Source organism: Mya arenaria, chromosome 2, assembly GCF_026914265.1.
Source record: "Mya arenaria isolate MELC-2E11 chromosome 2, ASM2691426v1".
Lineage (NCBI taxonomy): Eukaryota > Metazoa > Mollusca > Bivalvia > Myida > Myidae > Mya > Mya arenaria.
The window spans coordinates 40,291,584-40,313,875 of NC_069123.1; the positions used below are offsets into that span (position 1 = coordinate 40,291,584).

Sequence of the window (22,292 nt, forward strand, 5' to 3'; positions counted from 1 at the left end):
ATAGAACAGCAATACGTATGTATCATCGAAACATTATTCGAAACGTTATTTGATTTACCAATTTTATATGCATGGCCCAGACTATGGGGAACCATAAAATATTTGACAAAAACTAATGCTGTCTCATGTACAATATGAGATTATTTCGTATCATATACTCTAATTGCATTTGTAGATTTAAATCAAGAACGTGGTAAAGTCAGAAACCAATTATGTATACACTATCAAATACGATTCTCACAGAATGACGTACTTTCACGGGTTTCTAAGAAAAAATCTTATGTCCCAATACAGACACTTCAACCCTGATGTATATCGAGATAAATGATTCAATTATAAATATGATATTGACTTATTTCAACTTAGTTAAGCTAATCGGAAAACCATTTACTCGTGTTATAAAACACATTTTTACAAGCAAATATGGGTCTCACAAGACAGTTAATACTATTAATAGACCTGATTATGTATAATTATATATATTAAGTGTTCGTATGTAACTGACCGGTTACTGATTTTTGACGGAATCCTTCACATATATTGATATGCAGTAGCTTCTCCATGAACAAATTGTTAAACTGTTGGCATTTACAACGACCGTATCTATTTGTATGAACAAACACTAAAAACAATGTTTGTCCTTTCAAAATTTCATGTTTTCAAAGGTTAAGAAGATTATAGGATGAAAACTTTAATTAACATCAAATGTGACCAATACTTATAGAATTCATTTTAATAACATGAATAAATAATATGACTTAATTTAGAAATAGATCGTGTGCTCATCATCAAAATGGTATGTCAGCAGCTCTACTATTTTACGTAAACCGAAGCTAAAATACAAATACTTATGTAGCGATGAGTTCAGCATATTAATATGAGCCTATAACAGTAATAATGTATCTATAGAGCTTGTTTGGGAGCTTTTTCCAAATATTTGAAATGAAATGATAATTTACGGAGTCACCTACTAACGCCGTAACGTATATATCACGTCGACTGCCTGTTTACATGTTAAAATGTTTCATTTATTCATCGGAATCGGATAAAGACGACATTTTGATTCGTTATAAATTTGGTGACCTCATATGGAAAAATATGGGGTCATCGCGTGACGAGTCGTGGACCAATGGCGTTGCATCATTTATGGTGGAGGCGTAATATAATACTGTATCAAAAATGTTGGGTCATATCTTTGGCCAACGTGTCTTTTTCGAGACTGCCAGGTATAATTCCACAATTATGTCCTCTCTATAATATATTATTTTCCCGAGAGGGCATTTTGATTTGCGATTATTTTTCAACAAGATAGACAATACATCTTTCAAAAAATGTTTTTTTTCTTTGCAAAAATTTGCACAGCAAAGTCTGTTATTTTTGTCACTTGTTGTCAACGGAAGAACCATCCCAGGAAAAGAAATATGAGGTATATTGGGACAAGATGCATATTAATAACATTTTATGAATACGGACATTGTATAACCATTTGTTTCTATACTTAGTTCTGTGTTTACAATGGATATAAATGTGATGTCTAAAAATATCATCATATATTAGAAATCCCCTGTTGTTTTGAGACGGGGTTCCAGGGACTGTTCGAAGATAACTTTCTACAATATTGAGAGAAAAAACTGCTGTTTAAAGACTTTACGGTTAAAAGAGACAATACTACAACAGCTGCACAACTCACACAAATAGTGTTTGTATCTTAACTGGTATTACATTGTCAGTACGAAACACTTGCTGTCAAGAATATGTCAAGGTTATTTAAAGGCTAATAAAGCACGTTGAGGTCTCTCGTATCGAATGACTTTAATTTAGTTCTCACTGTTCCTTACACTCGTAGAAAAGACACCATAGATAATGACAACAACTGCGGACAAACTATGGTTCAGAGAGCAATATTTTTACTTTCAGAAAGTCAATTTCAGTTACTGTAATAAAACATTTTAATTAATGTTTGTAAAGCAACATTTTTCCGGACATTCTATTGATATGTGTATTTCTTTAGATGTTCATTGAAAAAACGACGTAAATGGTCCATTATTTGACGAATTTGTCATAATAACTGGCAAAAGAACATCACCGTTTATCACATAAGCATATTTAATCCCTTGTCAAGTGCGCTCTCTTAGATTGTGAAATAAGAAAATGACGTCGTGCAGGCTTATTTTGGGAGAAAAATCGGAAATAAATTCATAAACATATATTATTATATTGCAAAGAGCAAACCAGCACAGATTCAACATACTACTATTCAAACGAGTTGTTGGAAGATTGAGCGCTCGCGTACCGGTTTTACCGCAAGATAATTCCTTTGCTAATGGGGTTAATGTTTTTGTTTGTTTGTTTATAGGGGAAATGTATTTAATGTATATGAACTAAATGTTGAAATCTTCGAAACGTTAATATCGAATCGATATTTTGCCTTTAACGGAGATCAAATTACATATGATGCTGCTGGACAATGTTGCATCCTCTGGACTTGATCTATTATATATTAAGGGGGTCATGTCGCATTTCAGGCTGTTTTGCATTAAGTTTTTTTTTTATATTTTAAGGAATACAAAGCCAGTTAAGGCTGTTAGAAAATGACATTTCGCCATTCGCCAATAAAACCATGTTAAATCATTTCTGATTTTAAGTAAATCTTGTAGCATTTGAGCCTGATATGTTTTGGTCTATTGCTATGAAAGGAGATGATTTTGTGTTTGAGCCTCAATTTTATTGCCTTAAAATCGATGATGTTGGATTCTTAAAAGTCAGGGATGTTGGATTTGAGGCGGTTGGCCATTAATATTTTGCCCAAAATGGGATCATGTTAAATTATAAGCTGCTCGGCTTGTCTCTGTAGATTTCACTGTATTATTAGAATAAACGTTTGCATTTATATTAATCTGTAAATCGAGAGATCATAGTGAATAAGTTTGAATCAAAAACACATAGAGCAAATACTTTTAACCGACAAAATGTATCCACGCTTGGTATATAAATTATTGGCAATGTCTGTACATTACTTTCAGATATTGCCTGGCTCATCTGTATAGGAGAAACAGACACACTGGATTCATCTGAGTTCAGTTTTGGTCATTCACAATCATTATCCAAATGCTTGGAAGTAGATAAGTTCTTCCAATGCCTCATTTTTGTCATTTCGATACTGGAAAGCAGCAATAAACGTAACACTCTTTATGAACGATTATTAAGAATGTACAGTCAATTATTGTTCTATTGCTAAATTTTGAAGAACAAGTTGAGGAATTATTGAAATAGGAAACCAGATGTTAAACATTCTTTCAAGCAGTTTTCCTTGTGAGGATAGTATTGCTCCAACAAAACAACATTAAAGTAAGTGCATTGAGTGGTGGATACTGTTTTTTTGTTGATATGTTATCTTATGATAATAAGGCTATTATAATTGTACGAATGTTTTTGTTGCATTTCACTTTTTTACCGTTTAATGTCTACGTAAGATAGTTAAAATTCTTTTCATTCGTGAAAACTAGTATTACCTATTTGTTAATATTTCTCTTCTTTAATTGTTATACACTTTGGCGCAATAAAGGTTTGTGCTATTTTAGGGAATTACATACTTACTAGCTTAGCTTAAGTTAAATGAGTGGAGAACATTTATTTTTGTACCATATTTGACGTGCTTTTAAAGAATACTTCACTCGTCACTCAAGTTCTTGTATATTACTTTTCTCCTTTGTATTTCTTTCGAAGTTCTAATATCCTAAAAACAATTTTATTTCTAGCCTTCCCCATATTCATGTATTTTTCAATGATACTTAATATCTGATAACTTTTATTTAACTGCAAAACTGTAGCTGATGTATCTTGTAGATTTTTGGTTTACACGTTTAATAAGAAGAGCATGTGACAAAAGGGCCATCTTCCGATATGAAGGAGATTGCTTACAGAACCCCAAACTGTTGCTATTTCCTTTACAGGCTGATTTAATCCAATAATATTTATAACATACATATCCGATATCCAAGAGACAAATGTTATCGTGTTGGATCAGTGTCAAATATGTACTTCTAAATTAATACTATATTGCAGTTGTTTTATTGTCACAGTTTTAATTTCAAAAGAGAATAAACATTTTGAATATAACCCCGTTTGTTTCTTGGACAATAAACTTATTATAAGTATCTTAATATGAAACCCTGGCTAGACGAATCAATGGGCATACATTCCATGGTACTAGGTAACTCATGCCAGATCGGTTGCTACGAAAACTCTACGGCTTGATTCTAGAATAATAACTCTCTAAACACTTTGTTTATGTTCATCCTGTATGGTGGCGGTAAACACTGCTGGGATATACGTTTCATTAAGAAAGAATCATCTAGGAATCGTTTTTACTTTTGAGATATTTCATTTATGCACACAATATGTATTTTAAGAGATATATTAAATTGACACATGTTATTGCAAGGATAATATGTATGTATTTTGCCAACTGCTACTGAGACAATAGGAAAACATACAGTAGCAGAGTCTAATTTCATCACTTAATGACGCCATGAACACTTATTTATAAATCAAGTCTGAAAGCAAGAACGCTTACTCACAATACGAGTATGAGGTCAAGAACACTTGGCCATAATACAAGTATAACGCCATGAACGCCTTGTCATAATAAAAGTCGATATAATAATAGAACTATTCCAGATAAAGAAAAACCAACAAACATCATAACAACACTTTCGTTTTGGTTAAAGTATTTTAAATTAAAGCTTGGGCACGGTCAGTTGTTTAACATAAAGAAGAATCGTGCATACAATAATCGCCTCGAGCGATAAAAGATGCTGAAACACACAAATGTTGCTTATCTCACGAAGTTTGGCTTAACATAGTATGCTGTATTTGCTTAGTATATTTTGCCTAAATACAATTATGCCTTAATCAATACCTCATCTCAACCAATAAAGTATGTAGCAAGAGACACAACGTCTGGCCAAATCTCAGGTGAGCAGTAAATGTCATTTCGTTCCGAATTTAGAGCAAAGAAATGCGGTGAAACAATAAATATTACTGTATCATATGAATTGACGTATGGCGGGATCATTCATTTTATCATAATGGTCCATTGCTTCGTTTGGTGCCATGCGGTGTCGATAGAATTGCACCTACCGTTACTGGCAATAAAAAGTATGATATGGAATATATTGTGTGCGTTCGTAGACACGTTTGGACTCATGTGTACGAAACTATTAGTATGTAATAATATTCGTTTAAGTTTTGATTACGGGATTAAGATGGAACATATAAACAAAACACCTCAGAATTACATAACAATGTAATACGTGGTTTAAGCCTGAACTCAATCAAGCACAGATGTCTAGTTAATATTGTTTTAGGGCCATCCACAGTGCAAGGGTACGTGTGAAAGGCAAAAAAATAAACATTTCAAAAGTTTTTGTTAATTTATGTAGTTTTGAGGAACGATCTTTTTCGGGAGTAAAACATACATCTTTTGTAGCATGTTTTAGGGTAGTAAGGAGTTCACACAAATATTCGGAAGAAGATCTTTATCAGTTTTACGTTAAAAAAGCATTTACAGTTTTTTGGAATAGTCTCGCGACATTATACATTAGTTTTTACGTCAAAATGCCCAAGACTACCTAATCAACAAGGTCTTGTGATTGCATGATGATATCTTTTCAAATAAGAAAGATATTAAATGGATTACATTCATGTCCTTGTTATAAAAATGCAAATATCTTTCTTAAAATAGCTGAAATCACTTTAAAACATCATGACATTGTTGATTAGGTAGAATTGACAATTTAGGCATAATAATATATATCCATTGTGTATAAAGACATTTTCAGAAAAAATAAGTGCTTTTTAATTGGAAATATTTCGTAAAATGTGTTAGACTTTCAAATACAGCCACACATGTTGCAATGGATATATAAATTATACTTGCTAAATCTTGAACCTCAGAACTAAATACAAATTGATGTTTTTAAACATTTTTGGTTTCGGTCCTTCAAGCATTTTTCAATGTGAAAGGCCCTTAACAGCTATAACCTGACAAACCTTACAAACAGAATAGGAAACATCGCCTGTCTTAAAACGTAATAATACACATGATTGTAAATAGTAGGAAATGAAAATGTTCTAAACCAAATTGTTCTTATACTGCTGACTACATTAGTTGCAAAAAATTTACTAATTTGGCATGCTCTTTATCTATCGTCAATATTTCAGGTCTCATGTTTGTTGTTTCAGTACGCTATCAATATTTGCCAAATCCTCCTCGTGTTTAATACAGATGATAGCCACATGCAATTTTAGGTTTGTTTTTAGGTAAGTTGGTTAGGTAAACACTCGGTGTTACTTATTGACAACCTCGTCCGCAGTTTCAAAGAGATGACGCTTGAATTAAATTGATGATGTTTGTCCATGGAAATATTTTGCCTAAAAAGAACTCATATTACTGTATGTGATATCTTCATTGTCTTAAACGGTTAGAAACTATTTTGAGCGTCAGACCAAACAACATCTGTCATGTATTTAAGTTAATATCGCAATCTATGGCCCGTTCCGTTTCATTGCCTTGTGTATATCTTGTTGAACGTATGTTTATGTCTAAGCCACCAAACACCATGTGGGATGTATTGGGGATGTAACCTAATAATGTAGTTTATACTCCAACACCCCTAATGCCGTTTGCCTTAAAGAGAGTAGAAATCAATGACATGAGTATTTGTCCGATTATTTTCAACCTTGTTTAAATTATACTGTCGATTTTGTGTCAGCATTTTAATACGTTGAAACGTGCGTGTACAAGAATCCTTTGACGGTAAAATCTAAGTCTAAGATATCCCACGGAAGGCGTTATTAATTAGCGGTTGTGCTGCAGCATCTTCCATTAAGAATGACAAATACGGTATCCACGAGTTCCATTCCCCGGTACGTCGTAATTTGCAGACCGTCGTTTTTGAGGCATTCTGTCAGGTTGTTGTGGAGGGTTTGTCAATCACATTCTTAATTTAGTAACCACAGTGTCTGTGGCGGTTTTTCGATGATATTGAGTGAATTATAATACCACGTGTTTAGGGATATGGACAAATAGTAAATATAATATCTTACAATGGTAAAATATTATGCAAGTTAAGCAAAAATATAAACATGTTTACGAGTTTATGTCTTCATTTTAATTGACGAGCGCACAAACATTTTTTATTGCCAGTCATTTCGTCATCCCGTTTGTCTGACGTAGATACGATGTGCGATATCCGAAAATTAATGACAGATACTGCCAACAATATACACATCAGCCGTGGATGTATTGTGTCCGCTGGGTATATGCTATGTGTTCTTTCTGGTTTTCAATAAATATATTGATCATGCCTTCTCATTTTACAGTTTGAAATACATACAAACATTTATTAATAGAATACATTGGAGACTAAAGAGTAAAGTCGAGTAGCCAAATATGTGATACAATATCCTTTTAGGGTAACAGTTCAAGGTCTGACAACCTCAAGTGTAACATAACCTCTTTTCAATAGAAAGGTCCTACGCCTAAAACTACAAATATAACATGACTCCCTTAAATGGCAAAGGTTTAAAGCCGCATAACCTAAAATATAACATAAGCTCCTTCACAGAAAAGACCAACCAACCTTAAATGTAAAATGAGCTCCTTTACAGGAAATAAAAGGTAGGCCCATCCAGCCAACGGATCATGATCTCTTTTATAAGAAAAAGAGCAATGCCCAGCAGCCTCAAATGTTATATGATCCCTTTCAAAGTCAAAGGATCATTTCCTGCACAAAAACAACAAAAATGAAACACAAAACACATCAACGCCATTAGTACAAGAATTCCCCAGTGGTTAAGCAGGTTTATGAGCGCTCAACTTTCCGACAACTCGTCCAAATAAATGGCAGTTTATTAAATATGTTCTGATATACAATTGGCAATGTCAAATAAACTATTTTTTTATGAATTAGTTGAATTAGTTGCTTCCGAACAAAGCGCATTTGACATGTTCGTCAATACACTAATGGTTTAAACTTATAATACCCTCTCTGACAAATGGTGCCAAATATGTAAATAAATCGACCTTTCACGCCATTCATTCGATGAACAGCTATACAAACATTACTTAGATAATCATTTCCTTATACAATACATATAAGGAACCGATCATGTTTTATAACAGTGTTTTTGGTTACATTTACATTCAAATATTCTTACAACTATACTATTTAGTGAGCGACTTAAATTTTTGACGTGTACAGGATTGACTGAACATCGTGTTTCATGTGATACAAAACATCGAAATCAGAATAATAATAGTATTTGGTTAATGTTTTCATATACATGTTGGAACCGTCATTTTTAATATATGACTTACTTACAAGACAAAAAATTGTAAAAGATTACTTGTAATGTCTGGCTTGGTCAATCATCAATAGGGAATATCGAATTTTAATTGCTTCCGATATAATTATATTTACCTACCATAAATCCTTCAGATTTATTCATGCTGCAAACAGAACCTAAAAAGTGTTTTTCCTTGAGTTTCTGCAAGTATTCTTATAATGAAGCGAAGTTTTCCGCAGTTGCTGTGATGTCACTCCCTATCAATGGGACATTTTGTCTAAAAGTATCAGGAACAATGAATTCTATAAATCATCATGGTTGAATTCCGAGAAATAAAAGTGCCTTATTAAGCTTTAAACAACTTTGATAGATTTTGTATGGCTAATATTATACCAATTCAAATACGAACATTACATTTGTGGCTGTGTCGTTTTCGTCTTTATCAAACGTAACGTCTTGGGCTCATAAAATGAACGATATTGCTTTGACCTCAATATCATCAAAAATAATTCTCCTCGATTTGTCCCCATAACTCCGTCCCAAATCAAATGGGTATTGCTGATAGATATGTAGATATGTCGTTGGTATCCATGGTGAACACGTGCAGAACTTAATATAAAAACAATTTGTATTAACATTGTGTATTTTCAAACTTAGATATATAACCAAAATGTTATGGATGTGTCTCTCACATCTCTTTTGCTGTAATGGTTTTGCTGTTGACTACAAGGGAAAGCATTTGCAGGTTTTATCTGCTAAAATTGAAAACAATAACGTCTATTGAAAGGTGTGTTGTCGATCTTATGGACAGATAACAGTAAATCAAAATGACCCCTCGGGAAAAAATATGCCAGAGAGAGAATGTAATCATGGAATTTTATCTAACACTCTCGAAAATGTCAGGCTGGCAAAATATCTGCTCCGACGATATACCGAGAGTATTATTTTCATTGAAGTTATGCAAAACAAATACGTTTTCTACACATTTACGTTTATTTTTAAACCAATGTAGTGTTCATATGAATATAAAAGTATCATAAGAATGTAGTAACATACCAATGAAGTATCATTCCAATTCATTATCACACAAATGTATTGTAATACCAATGTAATATCATACTACTTCAGTACCCTACCAATGTAATATCAGTCCAATGTAGTATCATTCAAACTGGCTCAAGTAATTAACGAGCGAACTTTTACATACAATTAAGGTGTGTGTGTGGGGGGGGGGGTGCATATCTTTATACAAAAAAGAAAACAAAATAAATCGTAATTGTATGTCGACAAACAATAGCATTTGAAGTAGTCCATCAACCACCTGCAGCTATATTCGCTTTATTTGGAAGAGAACTGTCATCCAAGAAATCTATTTATTGTTACTTTGCCAGGAAAATCGGAAATACAGCTGCAAAACCAAATTATGTTCTCTGGAAACCAATTGACACTGACCGTATCTATCAAAATGACATAAAAGACATGTCAACATCTGTACCCATGTGATCCCCAATCGTTTGGTACTGAATTAACTATTGGCGATTTTTGTAAACCAATAGATAAATCAGTCGGTCTTACTTAATTCTAAAACTTTGCGCTTTATGATTTTAATGTTTTTCATCAAGTCATCATGTGTATAATTTGAGACATTGCTAAACCTTTATTTATGGAATGGTTTAATGAAAAAGTTAAAGGGACCAAAACAATATTTTTGGTCAAGCAGTACGATCTGACGAAAGGGATTGTTCGTCAAGAAAAATAATGACAAAATCTCGTGATTAACACAGCAAGACATGCTGTAAAGGATGAATAATTTTGCATAGCAAACAATTGTACCTAAAAATTAAAGCGTTGCTTTCAACAACAACAACAACTACGACAACAACAACAACAACAACGACGACACTATCAACAACACTATTAACAACACTATCAACAAAAACAGGTGTTTATAGGTGGAAAACAATGCACTTCATTCGGTTAAAAGGATAACAGTTTAGTGATAGCCATCTTACATTCCATTGCCATTCGACAAATAGTCGGACTGTCAAATATAAACCCGTTTAAAGGCCCAATGAAAGGGTCTAACAGACATTCAGCAAATTGACTATAACCGAAAATGTTCAAACTTTCTTGCAGAAAGGAGATAAAAAGAGAGCAAATCTATTTGTAGAGAGCATCATTTAACTTAGTAATTTTGAAGCAATGACGTGTAGAACGTACGCCTGTAGACATAATAGACGCACATCTAAAACCCTGTGGAACAATTTAATCTTCTAGAAAATATTGACAATTAACGCGTCTGACCGTTCATTCTGTCTCTGTGGGATTATAGTCCCTCTAACCGGTCATCATCATATAATAACAAAAGCATACTCCCGACTGACTATATAAGCAATTGCAGTTCATTTCACAACTCCTAATGTACAATGAAAGGGTATCTGCGTCTAACGGGCCTAATGCCATGAATAGACTCAAGACATCGTCAACATCTTTCGACAAAACGAACAGTTATTTCCCATGAAGATTGTGTGATTTATTAGAAACTTAAAATATCTTTTCAATACTGTCTGGAGCAATTCCAGTTCATAAATAACACTTCTTTACGTCACCAAAACATAATTCAAGGATTTATTTGAGCGTAGGTGTCTATATTCATAAACCTGATGCAAACCTGGTAGGTTTTGCTAAGCTGTTTATAACTCACGGAGAGGATATGTTATCTTACAGTGAGTACAACAACATCATGACAAAGATTTGATTAGAATCTGCAAACATGTGAATTATAGATAATGTAAACGGATGATAAATCCTTAAGCACTTATTATTCCCGCCGAGAGAAGATTTCATGAGTTTGATATTGTTTTGGCGTTATCCGCCCGTGCGTCTGTCCTTCCGTGCATGCTTCCGTCCGTTCGATTTATTCTATCTGAAACCATAATTTGTTAGTGATTTGTCAGATTATGTTCAAACTTAATCAGAATGTTTTCCATGATAAATAACTGACCGCTTGTTATAGTCGGTTACATAGGGTCAAAAAGAAGGTCACTAGGTTAAATCTTAGACAAATATTTGGAACACAATAGAGTCATTAAATTTTGGTTATTCATTCATCACTCTTCATTAAGAGTATTTCGCCTATGATACACTCTTGAACAAATTTAAAACAACGTTACAGTTCATAAGACGAAAGGTCATTAGGTCATTGGGTCAAATCAGAGTTTTTTTGTCCGGAACCATATCATGTTATTGATTGGTCAGATTATATTCAAACCGGGACATAATGAAACCCTTGATGAGATCTCACCACATTTAAAAGTGGGTAACATTGAATCAACTACTATGTCATTTAGTCAATTTTAGCAAATATTTTGGGAACATACTAGAGGCAACGTTTCTGATCCAATATCTTTGTAACTTAATACGATGAGTTTCCTTGATAGTTTATTGACTTGTTTGAAACTGGTTTACATGAGGTATGAATCAAGTCCTTACGGCAAGTCTTTGAAACATTATGTCCGGAAATAAATATTGGTATTGATTGGTCAGGCTTTGATGAAATTGTGGTCAGAATGTTTCTCTTGATGTAATCTTTGTAAACATTTTAAGTGGGGTCATTGGGTGCAATCTTAGAAACGATTGCAATCTGAGGCAAAATATCCGCTCCAAATTGAATGAAACTTATTCAGAATATTTGCCTAAAATGATGGATTAGTTTAAACTAGGTCGCAGGAGTTAAAATCTACGATGATTGTTTTAGTTTTAGAAAATCATTGTAAACATTTTAGAGGCTATACATTTGGAAAATTTCTAGTCCAACCTTCATGAAACTGAATCAGTGTTTTGTTTTGATAAATAGTTTTATTAGTTTGAAATAGGGCAAAATGGGGGTCAAATTGAGGTTACAAAGGCCGAATTTAAATGCAATAGATGTATGTAATTTTGTCTTATTTCAAACAATTGCAAACAATCACATATCTCATATTCAACACTCATAAGAGTCCATATATCTGAAGTATTGCATGTTTCGGTTGGAATATTTTTGAACATTTGATTTCCATTCCACCCATTTTACCTTATCATGCGAGAGATATCAATTCAACGAATTTGCTTGTTTGCTTGTTTGCCTTTGTTAACTTGATAACTGTTCAACGAAGAAAATACTCAAAATGTTGTTTTTGTTGAACGAAATTGTAAACGAGACGATCAAACAAAAACGTAATATTAATGCAAAAGGCATTCGCTGTATCAGGACGAATAAACCAGGCAGTAAATCACAAGTCTCTGACAAAGCAAAGAAACTTATTTTCGTTTGGAGAATATTCATGAAGCAGAATGGTTGATTGTACTTCCTCGAACATTTTTAACATCCGTATGCTGTTTTTAGGATTTTCCGCAAAGTCAATCGTATCTCTTATCTGGAATTACAAAACTGATCAGATATGGTTTTATTGACTATTCATCTGTTTCATTTTCAGAAAACGTAAATTGAATCACTATACAGCCGAAGAAACATCAGAAATACGTATGTATCATCGAAACATACTATTTCAGACAGAAAATCCTCAACAATTATTTAAATCATCAACTTAATATGAATGGCACCGACTATGGGGAACCACTTGACACAAACAAACGGTGTCTCATGTACAATATGAGATTATTTTGTATTATAACCTCTAGTTGATTTTTTAGTTTCAAATCAAGAATGTGGACAAATCCGAAACCAATTATGTCATACACATTCAAAAATGATTCTGACAGTATGACGTACGTTCACGGGTTTCTAAGAAACATTCTCATGTCCCAGAGATACTACAACCAAGATCTATTTCGAGATAAATGATTCAATCACAAGTATGGTACTGACTTATTTCAACTTACTTAAGCTAATCGGAAAATCATTCGCTCGAGCGATGACACATATTTGCAAGCAAATATGGGTCCCAGAAGTTAATATCATTCATAGGCCTAATTATGTAGAATTGTATCTAATAATTGTAGGTATGTAACTGACCTTTTTCAACTCATTTTAGGTAAAAAGTAACTTTCACAATTAAATATTATTCTCAACAGATAATAAGCTTTAAGCTACCTTCTTAATTATTCATTTTTCTTCTATTTATCTTACATTTTCACTTGTACTGGTTTGTTTTTGCTTAATGTGTGTATACCTTATCTGATATTGTTTATCTGAATAAATACTGTTTAAAACCAAGAGATAATTTACACATATTCGTCGAACTATTTATGTATATAATTTGATATCGTAATGCAATTCACTCGAGTTTTCCTTGAAGACCACATGTTAATCATGAGAGATACTTGTTTGTGCACAGAGACACATCAATTTATCTAGTAAATTTGTGTTTTATGTTAAGATGGTGATACACTTTGAAAGACTGTATAATCATATCGATTGTTTGCTAGATGGTGACTCTCCCAATATCATAAGCATCTACGACGTCTCTGGAGTTAAAATTGTTACAAACTATTTTCTTGCAAAAAGACAAATACGTCGTTCTAAAGATCAAGACTATTTTGATTTCCCAGACATAGGATGAAAAGCACATAAGTTTGATTGAAGATAATTATTTTCACTTCTGCAGGCTTCCAATGGTGAGTTACTTGTAAGTGAGAGGGAGGCTCAGGCGTGTATAGCTTGCTTGCTGGCGATTGGCATGCGGTAGGGAAAACAACATTAAACGTTAAAGCTGATATTCGCTTTAGTCACGTATTGTGCACTCACCTCACATATTTCTAGAAGTCAACAGGAAACAAAATTGAAAGTTTTTAATTGTAAGCTTTCTTATTTGAAGTCTATGACATGACGGATTAAACTTCTAGGTTGGATACGGCATATATGCCGTTTCAAAGAGTGAGTGATTGCCCACCCGGATCCAGTCTTTGTTCTAAAAGGTAAAAGTAATGCTCACCGATTGTACAATATCATTATCAACAGCTTAACTTATCTCTCTCCAATCAAAATTAAATTTTGAATCTTTATAACTATGTTGTACAGAAGTATTATCTGTACGCGATGTTTATTGATTGAAACATCCTTATTGTTGTTGTTTTTGATTTAGAAAATATTCTTGCTTTTGCAAATGCGCGTTTAAATGATTTATAAGATTGACAGTCGTGCTCATATCAATATATTCAAATTTCAAATATTCATACTCTGTAACAAAAGTGTTTTATTGACAAGTCCAGTTTTTGTGTATTCATATCAGTACCCTGAACACTGACTAATAGAAAGAAAGAACCGTCTTGGCAAAAACACTCTAAATATATTTGTTTTCTCTCGAGACAACCTAGCCCAGGAAAAATGTGAAAATATTGAACATTTACTTCTGACAAAAGAATAATGTTTTGTAGCAAAAAGCTTAACAGATTTGTCAACATCTAACGTTTGCTTGATACGTCGTTGGAACGTCGCTCTTCGTGAATGTTTAACGACTGACCAATGTCTTATCGTCAACAATATCCTGCAAGAGTGTTTTCAAATAATTGTTGCCACAGTCGGTCTTTAATTGACATGAAGCTAAATCGAATTACCTTACTTGAGAATTCCATACTTTGTTTAACAAAATAATATATTGGATTAAAAATGCCTTGCCACACACAATTGTAATTAGCCTTAACGGATCTCAGAGCTGGAGTGTTTGTTTGTTAATTGTTGTGACAATTACATTGGTTGAACAGTTATGGGTATTTTTTTCAAGATGGTTCCAGATCTTGTTATTTACATAATGAATGTATTTAATGATGATCAGAATTGTTTGTTTTTCGAAGCATACATGTTGACATTATGTTTTTTTACAGGACTGTTATTCTTTTTTTTATCTTCATTGTGAGGAATTTAAACATAAAAGGAAGTGTCTTTAGGTTACGATTCATGTTCTTAACGAAAACGCAGTTTGATGAAAATTTAAAACATTTAGAATTGTGACTGATACAAGAAAAAATGACGTGACCTTTCTATGGAAGCAACATGCTAGCAAATTGTGCATATCTGACCACACACATACTTGCGTATTATACATGTATACATTTGAGCTTCCCGAGCCTTGACATGGACAGGATGTTGAAATATTTTTATTATTAGGTTAGCGCACTGATAAGCGCATTCGCCTTACACGAAAAAAATTCGGGTTTAATTCGTGGTTAAGGCATATGTACGTTTGGCTGGTGGGCATTTATCGGACAAGAGGGTTATCTCCGGTTTCTCCGGTTTCGTTCACAAAGTTGCCAAAGAGAGAGATTTAGCATAAGTTCATATAGTATTCTTTGCAGTCGTTGTAGAACAAATATTTATAAGAGTATTTGCATAATTTTCGTTTATATCTGTGCACAGTAATACTTCAAGATGAAAACATGTTGCAGACAAAACGAAAACAATAACAACGGGTGTTTACATAGAAAACACTTCCAATACAAAGGTGTCAGCTATGTCTGAACAAATAACATTCAGACAGTGGACAAAACACATTAAATTAATACGTATTCGTAGCTGGTTATTCTGGTCCTTGTTGGTTTTTGCCGCAAGTGTTGCCACCATAGTGTCATATTATTGAGTAATTGAAATACATGTTGGAAAAACTGAGGGAAATTAAATAACCCTACACTACTTAAGTCCGGCCCTAAGGAGGGATTACAGAAAATCTGATCAATCCCGCTATGTGATACCATTGTTAAATTCTTCTTAGATTTTATACAAAAAACCCTAGTTTGTAAAAAGGAAGGTGGACTTTAACGTCTTGGAGAAATATTACCACTAGCTCTGAAATTCTGACAATGAGACGTTGTTGATTTGTTTGTAAGAAAACGTTTAAATGTTTTTGTCCATGTATGAAAATGGTATTATAGGAATAGGGGACATTTATAGAAGATTTCTTCAGATTTATCGGTTCTAGTGATTCATTTAATTCAACAAAAAGTCGAAAACCTTCTTCGATAAACGAAGAACTGTAGGAAAACATTCATCTTAACAACTGAAATACAATTCCATTTAAGCTGTGGGCATGACTCGAACTAAAATTTAATACTCGTGAGAATTTCTTATGTACAGTATAAATTATTTCTTCTTCGACGTCAATAGATGTTTAGCAAGGCAAACATGGTTATAGCTTTACCCTTTTAATAAACTTTTCGTTGGAGTAAAATGCAATTCATATAGTAAGCCATGCTACGGTTTTTGGCGCCGTTGTTTTTTTCAGTTTTGCGCCAAAATACCTAGTTGCAATTACTCTGATCTTAAATTATTTAAAATGTAAATATAAGGATTCTGCTCGCGTGCCCTGTTGCGGTCATACATACCGTTCCATTCCCAGGCTCGTAGTAATTTGCATACCGTCGGTTTTGAGGCACTCTGTCAGGTTGTTGTGAAGGGTTTGTCATTCACATTTTTAATTTAGTAACTACAGTGTCTGAGGTGGTTTTAGGAATATGGACATATAGTAATACTTATGTGAAAAACTACAGAAATAAGCTCAGTAGCAAAATATTTAATCATAAACCCGGTTTAATGGCATCGGTTAAACGCCAAAGACATAGAACACAAAAACAAATAATCACAAACAAGAAACATGGAAGAACAGCACAAAACTCTACAAACAGCACAGTGCATACGTACTATATATAAAACAAGAGCTGTCGTAAGACGGTGCACTCGACTACGCCGCTTTGACTTAGAAGTGAATACAAAACGATAAATTATGTGCCTGTCAAAAGCAATAAAAAATCAAATTAAAAAGTGAACAAGAATCGCGATGTGACAAAACCAGGTTTCTAATAATTGGCAGAAGAGATTCAGTTTCAACTGCTTTCTTCTATTTTTTGTAACAGTGACCTTGATCATAAGGGCCCCAAACACAAATCAATGGTAGTCATCCATAAACTCTTCCTACATATCAAGCTTAGTCACAGTATGTCAACCATAACTGAAACAGTAATCTATTTTTTTTTGGAAACAGTGACCTTGACCCTAGGGGGCCAAAAGGCAATCCATGAAAGCTCTGCGTAAACATGACCTATATACTTAGTTTGGTCACACTATGTCAATCCTTATTTGAGTTTAATCTCAGGAAAGGTCTCTTTAAACTTTTCCTATATACCAAGTTTGGTCACAATATTTAGACCATTACTTAAGTTATTCAATACCAACCCTTTTTCTATAAATAGTAACCTTAATCTTGATTCTAGGGGCCTCAAACGCATTCCAATAAAAGGTCTCCATAAACTATTCGTATTACCAAGTTTGATATCTTTATGTCAAACCTAGCTAAAAAGCTAAAATTATTCGATACATAAGTTGACTTTGACGCTGCCCTCCCACCAGCCCGCCCGAACAATGACGCAAGTCATTCAATATGAAAATGTGGTTAAGAATATGAAAATGTGCATTTCAAAAGAAAAAAATCATTCAAGGGCCATAATTTGTATGTAGGGTTAAAATGGAGTTATGTTTCTTGTTGTAAGATGGTCGTCAATAGTTATACGTAGTATTAAATGCATTTAAGGAAGGGTATTGGACTTATAAGTGAAAATCCCAACTTGCCCTAAAACTTTAACCGGACGCCGACGCCGACGCCGGGGCTAGTAGTATTGTCTTTTTTATTCTTCGAAAAATCGACCTAAAAAATAGGTATGTTTATCAAGGATTGTTAGGTACAGCCTTGAAACGGTCAGTAAATTGTAAATTTACTGGGGGTTTCAACCAATCTTCAAAGTATGCATTAACGTGAGAAAACTAAATAATAAAACAAATAATAATACTCTTATAGGTTAACCCAAAGTACTTCAATGATTAGAGATCCCACTCTATCTGCATACGGAGGAATACAACACAGAGCACATTATGCAAGTACTTTTCAAAGATACGATGCAGTCATTGTTTGAAACTTTGAGCATCACACACAGTCTGCTTTATAAAATAAAAGGTTTAAATCTGTGTGATCATAGAGTTTCATAATAAAAAGCATCATTGTACTAAAACTGTGAACAAATAAAGAAAATTTTGTAAAAAATAAAAGTGACACATATTAGCTAATTTTGTCTTCCAAATGATAATGGTAATTGATAAGTGGTAAGTTATAAGATACTACAATGATATAAATCTATGCAATTTAAGCAGAAATTATATACATGTTTACGAGTTTATGCCTTGATTTTAATTGACGAATGCACATATTTTTTCTTGCAAGTCTTTTCGTCATCCTGTTTGTCGAACGGAGATGCGATGTGCGATATCTGTAAATAATTCACAGGCACTGCCAACACTATCTAAACCAACCGTGGATGTATTGTGTCTGATGGGTTTATGATATGTGTTCTTTGTGGTTTTCAGTAAAATATATTGCTCCTGTTCACTCTTCTTACGGTTTGAAATAAGTGCAAAACATTTATTTATATAACAAATTGGAGGCAACAGAGACAAGTCGAGTAGCCTTAGATGTGACATAATCTCCCTTTAAGATAAAAGTTCAAGGACTAACAACCTAAAATATAACATGACTTCTTTTCTAGAGAAAGGTTTACGCCTAAAACCACAAATGTAACATGACTTCCTTATATGGCAAAGGTTCAAAGCCCCATAACCTAAAATATAACATGAGCTAACAAGACCGACCATGTAAATGTAAAATGAGCTCCTTTACAGGAAATAAAAGGTAGGCCCATCCAGGCCAACGGAACGTAATATCTTTTATAGGGAAAAAAGCAAAACCCAGTAGCCTAAAATGTAAAATGATCCCTTTCAAAGACATTCTCCGCACAAAAACAACAACAAACAAACACAACACACATCAACGCCATTAACACAGGAATTCCCTAGTGGTTAAGCCGGTTTCTGAGCGCTCAACTTTCCGACAAATCGTCCAAATAAATGGCAGTTTATTGAATAAGTTCTGATAAACAATTGGCAATGTCAAATAAACTATTTTTTTATGAATTAGTTGTCCATTATGTTTTCGAACAAAACGCATTGGACATGTTCGTCAATACACTAATGATTTAAACTAATAATACCCTCTTGTAATGTAAATAAATGGACATTTCACGGCATTCATTCGATGAACAAACTTTACTTAGATCATCATTGGCTTAAACAATACACGAAAACAACAGAACATGTTTTATAACATGTCAACCTTCAAAGAGGTTTTAGTGTTACATTTACATTCAAATGTACCTTCTTACAACTATACATTTTAGTGAGCAAATTTTTGACGTGTAAAGAATGAACTGTCAGCGTACTACATGTGATACAAAACATCACAATAAGTAAAAGAATATTATTTGATTATCGTATACATATACATGTTGGAACCGTTATTTTTAATATATGACTAAGACAAATAAGGTAATATTAATTGATTACGATATATATTGACCTACCATAAATCCTTCATATTGAATCATTCTGCAAACAGCACCTAAAAAGTGTTTTTATTGAGTTACTCCACGTATTCTTATAATAAAGACATTCTGAAGCAAAATTTTCCGCATTTTTTGTCATGTTGCTCCCTTTAAATGGGACGTTTTGATTAATTGTTTCAGGAACAATCAATTGTTTAAATCATAATGGTTGAATTCCGAGGAATAAAAGTGCATTTTCATTTCAGACGTTAAACATAGACATATCTTGAACCAAATCAATGGTGTTGACATTGTCACTGCATAGTACCTTTAAGCTTTAAACAACTTTGATATATTTTGTATAGCTAATATTATACCAATTCAAATACGAACATTGTACATGTGGTGGCTGGATGTGCAGATGGTGTCGTTTTCGTCTCAATAAATACTAACGTCTTAGACTCAGAAAAAACAACGATATTACTTTGCCCACAATATCATCAAAAATAATTCTCTTTGATCGGTCCCCGTTACTCCGTCCCCAAACCAATGGGTATTGCTTATTATCTGACATGGTTTTAGATATTTCTTTGGAATCCATGGTAAACACGTGCTGAAGTAAACATAGGAACAATTTGTATTAACATTGTGTATTTTCAAACTTAGATATATAACCAAAATGTTATGGATGTTTCTCTCACATCTCTTTTGATGTAATGGTTTTGCTGTTGACTACAAGGGAAAGCATTTGCCGGTTTTATCTGCTAAAATTGTAGCAATGAAAACAATAACGTCTTTTTAAAGATGTGTTGTCGATCTTGGAAAGATAATCGTAAATCAAAAAGACCTCTCGGGAAATAATATTGCAGAGAGAGTATGTTATCATGGAATTTTATCTTACAATCTCGAAAATGACAGGCTTGTTAAATATATGCTCCGACGTTATACCGAGAGTTTTATTTTCATTGAAATAATGCAAAACAAATACGTTTTCTACAACTTTACAGTTATTTTTAAACCAATGTAGTATCTGTGAATATAATAGTATCATAAGAATGTAGTATCATACCAATCTGGTATCATTCCAATTTATTATCATACAAATGTAGTATAATACCAATGTAATAGGATACTACTTCAGTACCATACCAATATAGTATCAGTCCAATGTAGTATCATTCGAACTGGCTCAAGTAATTAATGATCGCACTTTTACATACAAATAAAGTGGGGGTCATATCTTTATACAAAAAAGAAAACAAAATAAGTCATGTACGTCCACAAACAATTGCTTATCAATACCTTCGAAGTAGTCCATCAAACACTTGCAGCTATATTCGCTTTATTTGGAAGACTGTCGTCCAAGTAATGTCTATTTATTGTTACTTTGACAGGAAAATCGGAAATACAACTGCAAAACCAAATTATGTTTTCTGGAAACCAATTGACACTGACCGTTTCTATCAAAATGACATTAAAGACATGTCAGAATCTGTACCCATGGGATCGTTTGGTACTGAATTAACTATTGGCGATTTTTGTAAACCAATAGATAAATCAATCGGTCTTACTTAAATGAAAAAAATGCGCTTTATGATGCAATTTTTTTGGCATCAAGTCATCATGTTTACAATTTGAGACATTGCTAAACTTGTACTTATGGAATGGTTTTATGAAAAAGGTTTAAGGGACCAAAACAATTAAAGTTTTGGTACAAACACATATTCATATTATCAAACGACTAAGCAAGCAGTACGATCTGGCGAAAGGGATTGTTCTTCAAGAAAAATGTTGACAACAACAATTTCAACAATACTATCACCCAAAACAGGTTTTTTTTGGGTGGGAAACCATGCACTTCATTTCGTAAATAGGATAACAGTTTAGTGATAACCATCTTACATTTCATTGCCATTCGACCAATAGTCGGACTGTCAAATATAAACCCTGCTTATAGGCCCAATAAAAGGGTCTAACAGACACTCAGCAAATTTACTATAACCGAAAATGTTCAAACTTTCTTGCAGGGAGATAAAAATAGAGCAAATCTATTTGTAGAGACCCTCATTTAACTTAGTAATTTTAAAGCAATGACGCGTAGAACGTACGCAATTTAACAATTTAATCTTCTAGTAAATATTGACAATTAACGCGTCTGACCGTTCATTCTGTCTCTGTGGGATTATAGTCCCTCTAACGGGTCATCATCATATAATTACAAAAGCAATCACACGAATAAATATATAAGCAATTGCAGTTCATTTGCAAATTTATAATTCACATTTCATTTCACAACTCCTTATGTAGAATGAAAGGTTTTCTGCGTCAAATGGGCATAATGCCATGAATAGACTCAAGATATCGTCAACATCTTTCGACAAAACGAACAGTTATTTCCCATGAAGGTTGTGTGATTTATTAGAAAGTTAAAATATCATTTCAATACTGTCTGGAGCAATACCAGTTTATAAATAACGCTTCTTCAAGTCACCAAATCACAATTCAAGGACTTATTTGAGCGTAGGTGTCTATATTCCTAAACCTGATGCAAACCTGGTAGGTTTTGCTAAGCTGTTTATAACTCA

The 22,292-nt window shown here is 33.3% G+C and overlaps 1 protein-coding gene across 3 annotated transcripts in view; it reads left to right on the plus strand.

The window, feature by feature from the left end:
- The window catches only part of LOC128220719 (voltage-dependent calcium channel gamma-7 subunit-like), a 159,542-nt gene that overhangs the window by 80,903 nt on the left and 56,347 nt on the right, over window positions 1-22,292 (plus strand). Inside the window, exon 1 of one of the 3 annotated variants that reach the window (XM_052929237.1) lies at window positions 3,293-3,348. The exons of the other annotated variants lie outside the window; for them this stretch is intronic. The gene's annotated coding sequence lies outside the window, so the exon portion shown is untranslated. Of the gene's footprint in view, window positions 1-3,292; window positions 3,349-22,292 lie in introns of those variants that run through there. 3 annotated transcript variants of the gene reach the window in all.